Raw genomic sequence first — 8,589 nt, forward strand, 5'->3', positions numbered from 1 at the left:
TTGAGAAGAAAACCAAAACCAAAACAGCAGGACAAGTTATGTTGTAAGTTTAAAATTGAGAAGAAAACAAAACAGAAGGACAAGTTAAATTGTAAGTTTAGAATTGAAAAGAAAACCAAAACAGCAGGACAAGTTGTTGTAAGTTTAGAATTGACAAGAAAACCAAAATCAAAACAACAGGACAAGTTAAGTTGTAAGTTTAGAATTGACAAGAAAAAACAAAACCAAAACAGCAGGACAAGTTATGTTGTAAGTTTAGAATTGACAAGAAAACCAAAACCAAAACAGCAGGACAAGTTATGTTGTAAGTTTAGAATTGACAAGAAAACAAAACCAAAACAGCAGGACAAGTTATGTTGTAAGTTTATAATTGAGAAGAAAACCAAAACAAAAATCAGGACAAGTTATGTTGTAAGTTTAGAATTGAGAAGAAAACCAAAAAACAGCAGGACAAGTTGTTGTAAGTTTAGAATTGACAAGAAAACCAAAACAGAAGGACAAGTTATTTGTAAGTTTAGAATTGAAAAGAAAACCAAAACAGCAGGACAAGTTATGTTGTAAGTTTAGAATTGACAAGAAAACCAAAATCAAAACAACAGGACAAGTTAAGTTGTAAGTTTAGAATTGACAAGAAAACAAAACCAAAACAGCAGGACAAGTTAGTTGTAAGTTTAGAATTGACAAGAAAACCAAACCAAAACAGCAGGACAAGTTATGTTGTAAGTTTAGAATTGACAAGAAAACAAAACCAAAACAGCAGGACAAGTTATGTTGTAAGTTTATAATTGAGAAGAAAACCAAAACAGCAGGACAAGTTATGTTGTAAGTTTATAATTGAGAAGAAAACCAAAACAGCAGGACAAGTTATGTTGTAAGTTTATAATTGAGAAGAAAACCAAAACAGCAGGACAAGTTATGTTGTAAGTTTATAATTGAGAAGAAAACCAAAACAGCAGGACAAGTTATGTTGTAAGTTTAGAATTGAGAAGAAAACCAAAACCAGGACAAGTTATGTTGTAAGTTTAGAATTGAGAAGAAAACCAAAACAGCAGGAGAAGTTAAGTTGTAAGTTTAGAATTGAGAAGAAAACCAAAACAGCAGGACAAGTTACGTTGTAAGTTTAGAATTGAAAAGAAAACCAAAACAGCAGGACAAGTTAAGTTGTAAGTTTAGAATTGAGAAGAAAACCAAAACCAAAACAGGACAAGTTATGTTGTAAGTTTAGAATTGACAAGAAAACAAAACCAAAACAGCAGGACAAGTTAAGTTGTAAGTTTAGAATTGACAAGAAAACGAAAACCAAAACAGCAGGACAAGTTATGTTGTAAGTTTAGAATTGACAAGAAAAAAACAAACCAAACAGCAGGACAAGTTATGTTGTAAGTTTATAATTGAGAAGAAAACCAAAACAGCAGGACAAGTTATGTTGTAAGTTTATAATTGAGAAGAAAACCAAAACAGCAGGACAAGTTATGTTGTAAGTTTAGAATTGAGAAGAAAACCAAAAACCAAAACAGCAGGACAAGTTATGTTGTAAGTTTATAATTGAGAAGAAAACCAAAACAGCAGGACAAGTTATGTTGTAAGTTTATAATTGAGAAGAAAACCAAAACAGCAGGACAAGTTATGTTGTAAGTTTAGAATTGAGAAGAAAACCAAAACAGCAGGACAAGTTATGTTGTAAGTTTAGAATTGAGAAGAAAACCAAAACAGCAGGACAAGTTATGTTGTAAGTTTAGAATTGAGAAGAAAACCAAAACCAAAACAGCAGGACAAGTTATGTTGTAAGTTTATAATTGAGAAGAAAACCAAAACAGCAGGACAAGTTATGTTGTAAGTTTAGAATTGAGAAGAAAACCAAACCAAAACAGCAGGACAAGTTATGTTGTAAGTTTAGAATTGAGAAGAAAACCAAAACAGAAGGACAAGTTAATTGTAAGTTTAGAATTGAAAAGAAAACCAAAACAGCAGGACAAGTTATAAGTTGTAAGTTTAGAATTGACAAGAAAACCAAAACCAAAACAACAGGACAAGTTATGTTGTAAGTTTAGAATTGACAAGAAAACCAAAACAAAACAGCAGGACAAGTTATGTTGTAAGTTTAGAATTGACAAGAAAAACCAAAACCAAAACAGCAGGACAAGTTATGTTGTAAGTTTAGAATTGACAAGAAAACAAACCAAAACAGCAGGACAAGTTATGTTGTAAGTTTATAATTGAGAAGAAAACCAAAACAGCAGGACAAGTTATGTTGTAAGTTTATAATTGAGAAGAAAACCAAAAACAGCAGGACAAGTTATGTTGTAAGTTTATAATTGAGAAGAAAACCAAAACCAAAACAGCAGGACAAGTTATGTTGTAAGTTTATAATTGAGAAGAAAACCAAAACAGCAGGACAAGTTATGTTGTAAGTTTATAATTGAGAAGAAAACCAAAACAGCAGGACAAGTTATGTTGTAAGTTTATAATTGAGAAGAAAACCAAAACAGCAGGACAAGTTATGTTGTAAGTTTAGAATTGAGAAGAAAACCAAACCAAAACAGCAGGACAAGTTATGTTGTAAGTTTATAATTGAGAAGAAAACCAAAACAGCAGGACAAGTTATGTTGTAAGTTTATAATTGAGAAGAAAACCAAAACAGCAGGACAAGTTATGTTGTAAGTTTATAATTGAGAAGAAAACCAAAACAAAACAGGACAAGTTATGTTGTAAGTTTATAATTGAGAAGAAAACCAAAACAGCAGGACAAGTTATGTTGTAAGTTTAGAATTGAGAAGAAAACCAAAACCAAAACAGCAGGACAAGTTATGTTGTAAGTTTATAATTGAGAAGAAAAAACCAAAACAGCAGGACAAGTTATGTTGTAAGTTTAGAATTGAGAAGAAACCAAAACCAAAACAGCAGGACAAGTTATGTTGTAAGTTTAGAATTGAGAAGAAAACCAAAACAGCAGGACAAGTTATGTTGTAAGTTTAGAATTGAAAAGAAAACCAAAACAGCAGGACAAGTTATGTTGTAAGTTTAGAATTGAGAAGAAAACCAAATCAAAACAACAGGACAAGTTATGTTGTAAGTTTAGAATTGAGAAGAAAACAAAACCAAAACAGCAGGACAAGTTATGTTGTAAGTTTAGAATTGACAAGAAAACCAAAACCAAAACAGCAGGACAAGTTATGTTGTAAGTTTAGAATTGAGAAGAAAACAAAACCAAAACAGCAGGACAAGTTATGTTGTAAGTTTATAATTGAGAAGAAAACCAAAACAGCAGGACAAGTTATGTTGTAAGTTTAGAATTGAGAAGAAAACCAAAACCAGGACAAGTTAAATTGTAAGTTTAGAATTGAGAAGAAAACCAAAACAGCAGGACAAGTTGTTGTAAGTTTAGAATTGAGAAGAAAACCAAAACAGAAGGACAAGTTAATTTGTAAGTTTAGAATTGAAAAGAAAACCAAAACAGCAGGACAAGTTGTTGTAAGTTTAGAATTGACAAGAAAACCAAAACCAAAACAGCAGGACAAGTTATGTTGTAAGTTTAGAATTGACAAGAAAACAAAACCAAAACAGCAGGACAAGTTAAGTAAGTTTAGAATTGACAAGAAAACCAAAACCAAAACAGCAGGACAAGTTATGTTGTAAGTTTAGAATTGACAAGAAAACAAAACCAAAACAGCAGGACAAGTTATGTTGTAAGTTTATAATTGAGAAGAAAACCAAAACAGCAGGACAAGTTATGTTGTAAGTTTATAATTGAGAAGAAAACCAAAACAACAGGACAAGTTATGTTGTAAGTTTATAATTGAGAAGAAAAAACCAAAACAGCAGGACAAGTTATGTTGTAAGTTTATAATTGAGAAGAAAACCAAAACAGCAGGACAAGTTATGTTGTAAGTTTAGAATTGAGAAGAAAACCAAAACAGCAGGACAAGTTAAATTGTAAGTTTAGAATTGAGAAGAAAACCAAAACAGCAGGACAAGTTATGTTGTAAGTTTAGAATTGAGAAGAAAACCAAAACAGAAGGACAAGTTAATTTGTAAGTTTAGAATTGAAAAGAAAACCAAAACAGCAGGACAAGTTAAGTTGTAAGTTTAGAATTGACAAGAAAACCAAAACCAAAACAACAGGACAAGTTAAGTTGTAAGTTTAGAATTGACAAGAAAACAAAACCAAAACAGCAGGACAAGTTAAGTTGTAAGTTTAGAATTGACAAGAAAACCAAAACCAAAACAGCAGGACAAGTTATGTTGTAAGTTTAGAATTGACAAGAAAACAAAACCAAAACAGCAGGACAAGTTATGTTGTAAGTTTATAATTGAGAAAAAACCAAAACAGCAGGACAAGTTATGTTGTAAGTTTATAATTGAGAAGAAAACCAAAACAGCAGGACAAGTTATGTTGTAAGTTTATAATTGAGAAGAAAACCAAAACAGCAGGACAAGTTATGTTGTAAGTTTATAATTGAGAAGAAAACCAAAACAGCAGGACAAGTTATGTTGTAAGTTTATAATTGAGAAGAAAACCAAAACAGCAGGACAAGTTATGTTGTAAGTTTATAATTGAGAAGAAAACCAAAACAGCAGGACAAGTTATGTTGTAAGTTTATAATTGAGAAGAAAACCAAAACAGCAGGACAAGTTATGTTGTAAGTTTAGAATTGAGAAGAAAACCAAAACCAAAACAGCAGGACAAGTTATGTTGTAAGTTTAGAATTGAGAAGAAAACCAAAACAGCAGGACAAGTTATGTTGTAAGTTTAGAATTGAGAAGAAAACAAAACCAAAACAGCAGGACAAGTTATGTTGTAAGTTTAGAATTGAGAAGAAAACCAAAACAGCAGGACAAGTTAAATTGTAAGTTTAGAATTGAAAAGAAAACCAAAACAGCAGGACAAGTTGTTGTAAGTTTAGAATTGACAAGAAAACCAAAACCAAAACAACAGGACAAGTTAAGTTGTAAGTTTAGAATTGACAAGAAAAACAAAACCAAAACAGCAGGACAAGTTAAGTTGTAAGTTTAGAATTGACAAGAAAACCAAAACCAAAACAGCAGGACAAGTTATGTTGTAAGTTTAGAATTGACAAGAAAACAAAACCAAAACAGCAGGACAAGTTATGTTGTAAGTTTATAATTGAGAAGAAAACCAAAACAGCAGGACAAGTTATGTTGTAAGTTTAGAATTGAGAAGAAAACCAAAACAGCAGGACAAGTTATGTTGTAAGTTTAGAATTGAGAAGAAAACCAAAACAGCAGGACAAGTTAGTTGTAAGTTTAGAATTGAAAAGAAAACCAAAACAGCAGGACAAGTTATGTTGTAAGTTTAGAATTGACAAGAAAACCAAAACCAAAACAACAGGACAAGTTATGTTGTAAGTTTAGAATTGACAAGAAAACAAAACCAAAACAGCAGGACAAGTTAAGTTGTAAGTTTAGAATTGACAAGAAAACCAAAACCAAAACAGCAGGACAAGTTATGTTGTAAGTTTAGAATTGACAAGAAAAACAAAACCAAAACAGCAGGACAAGTTATGTTGTAAGTTTATAATTGAGAAGAAAACCAAAACAGCAGGACAAGTTATGTTGTAAGTTTATAATTGAGAAGAAAACCAAAACAGCAGGACAAGTTATGTTGTAAGTTTATAATTGAGAAGAAAACCAAAACAGCAGGACAAGTTATGTTGTAAGTTTATAATTGAGAAGAAAACCAAAACAGCAGGACAAGTTATGTTGTAAGTTTAGAATTGAGAAGAAAACCAAAACAGCAGGACAAGTTATGTTGTAAGTTTAGAATTGAGAAGAAAACCAAAACAGCAGGACAAGTTATGTTGTAAGTTTAGAATTGAGAAGAAAACCAAAACAGCAGGACAAGTTAATTTGTAAGTTTAGAATTGAAAAGAAAACCAAAACAGCAGGACAAGTTAAGTTGTAAATTTAGAATTGACAAGAAAACCAAAACCAAAACAACAGGACAAGTTAAGTTGTAAGTTTAGAATTGACAAGAAAAACAAAACCAAAACAGCAGGACAAGTTAAGTTGTAAGTTTAGAATTGACAAGAAAACCAAAACCAAAACAGCAGGACAAGTTATGTTGTAAGTTTAGAATTGACAAGAAAAACAAAACCAAAACAGCAGGACAAGTTATGTTGTAAGTTTATAATTGAGAAAAACCAAAACAGCAGGACAAGTTATGTTGTAAGTTTATAATTGAGAAGAAAACCAAAACAGCAGGACAAGTTATGTTGTAAGTTTATAATTGAGAAGAAAACCAAAACAGCAGGACAAGTTATGTTGTAAGTTTATAATTGAGAAGAAAACCAAAACAGCAGGACAAGTTATGTTGTAAGTTTATAATTGAGAAGAAAACCAAAACAGCAGGACAAGTTATGTTGTAAGTTTATAATTGAGAAGAAAACCAAAACAGCAGGACAAGTTATGTTGTAAGTTTATAATTGAGAAGAAAACCAAAACAGCAGGACAAGTTATGTTGTAAGTTTAGAATTGAGAAGAAAACCAAAACCAAAACAGCAGGACAAGTTATGTTGTAAGTTTATAATTGAGAAGAAAACCAAAACAGCAGGACAAGTTATGTTGTAAGTTTAGAATTGAGAAGAAAACCAAAACCAAAACAGCAGGACAAGTTATGTTGTAAGTTTAGAATTGAGAAGAAAACCAAAACAGCAGGACAAGTTAAATTGTAAGTTTAGAATTGAAAAGAAAACCAAAACAGCAGGACAAGTTAAGTTGTAAGTTTAGAATTGACAAGAAAACCAAAACAAAACAACAGGACAAGTTAAGTTGTAAGTTTAGAATTGACAAGAAAAAAAACCAAAACAGCAGGACAAGTTAAGTTGTAAGTTTAGAATTGACAAGAAAACCAAAACCAAAACAGCAGGACAAGTTATGTTGTAAGTTTAGAATTGACAAGAAAACCAAAACCAAAACAGCAGGACAAGTTATGTTGTAAGTTTATAATTGAGAAGAAAACCAAAACAGCAGGACAAGTTATGTTGTAAGTTTATAATTGAGAAGAAAACCAAAACAGCAGGACAAGTTATGTTGTAAGTTTATAATTGAGAAGAAAACCAAAACAGCAGGACAAGTTATGTTGTAAGTTTATAATTGAGAAGAAAACCAAAACAGCAGGACAAGTTATGTTGTAAGTTTAGAATTGAGAAGAAAACCAAAACCAAAACAGCAGGACAAGTTATGTTGTAAGTTTATAATTGAAAGAAAACCAAAACAGCAGGACAAGTTATGTTGTAAGTTTAGAATTGAGAAGAAAACCAAAACCAACAGCAGGACAAGTTATGTTGTAAGTTTAGAATTGAGAAGAAAACCAAAACAGCAGGACAAGTTATGTTGTAAGTTTAGAATTGAGAAGAAAAACAAAACCAAAACAGCAGGACAAGTTATGTTGTAAGTTTAGAATTGAGAAAAAACCAAAACAGCAGGACAAGTTATGTTGTAAGTTTAGAATTGAGAAGGAAACCAAAACCACGACAAGTTAAATTGTAAGTTTAGAATTGAGAAGAAAACCAAAACAGCAGGAGAAGTTAAATTGTAAGTTTAGAATTGAGAAGAAAACAAAACCAAAACAGCAGGACAAGTTATGTTGTAAGTTTAGAATTGACAAGAAAAACAAAACCAAAACAGCAGGACAAGTTAAGTTGTAAGTTTAGAATTGAGAAGAAAACAAAACCAAAACAGCAGGACAAGTTATGTTGTAAGTTTAGAATTGAGAAGACAACCAAAACAGCAGGACAAGTTAAATTGTAAGTTTAGAATTGAGAAGAAAACCAAAACAGCAGGACAAGTTAAGTTGTAAGTTTAGAATTGACAAGAAAACAAAACCAAAACAGCAGGACAAGTTATGTTGTAAGTTTAGAATTGAGAAGAAAACGAAAACAAAAACAGCAGGACAAGTTAAGTTGTAAGTTTAGAATTGAGAAGACAACCAAAACAGCAGGACAAGTTAAATTGTAAGTTTAGAATTGAGAAGAAAACCAAAACAGCAGGACAAGTTAAATTGTAAGTTTAGAATTGAGAAGAAAACCAAAACAGCAGGACAAGTTAAGTTGTAAGTTTATAATTGAGAAAGAAAACCAAAACAGCAGGACAAGTTATGTTGTAAGTTTATAATTGAGAAGAAAACCAAAACAGCAGGACAAGTTATGTTGTAAGTTTATAATTGAGAAGAAAACCAAAACAGCAGGACAAGTTATGTTGTAAGTTTATAATTGAGAAGAAAACCAAAACAGCAGGACAAGTTATGTTGTAAGTTTAGAATTGAGAAGAAAACCAAAACCAAAACAGCAGGACAAGTTATGTTGTAAGTTTATAATTGAGAAGAAAACCAAAACAGCAGGACAAATTATGTTGTAAGTTTAGAATTGAGAAGAAAACCAAAACCAAAACAGCAGGACAAGTTATGTTGTAAGTTTAGAATTGAGAAGAAAACCAAAACAGCAGGACAAGTTATGTTGTAAGTTTAGAATTGAGAAGAAAACCAAAACAGCAGGACAAGTTAAGTTGTAAGTTTAGAATTGAAAAGAAAACCAAAACAGCAGGACAAGTTAAGTTGTAAGTTTAGAATTG

The sequence above is a fragment of the Tachypleus tridentatus genome, chromosome 12, assembly GCF_004210375.1.
Source record: "Tachypleus tridentatus isolate NWPU-2018 chromosome 12, ASM421037v1, whole genome shotgun sequence".
Classification (NCBI taxonomy): domain Eukaryota; kingdom Metazoa; phylum Arthropoda; class Merostomata; order Xiphosura; family Limulidae; genus Tachypleus; species Tachypleus tridentatus.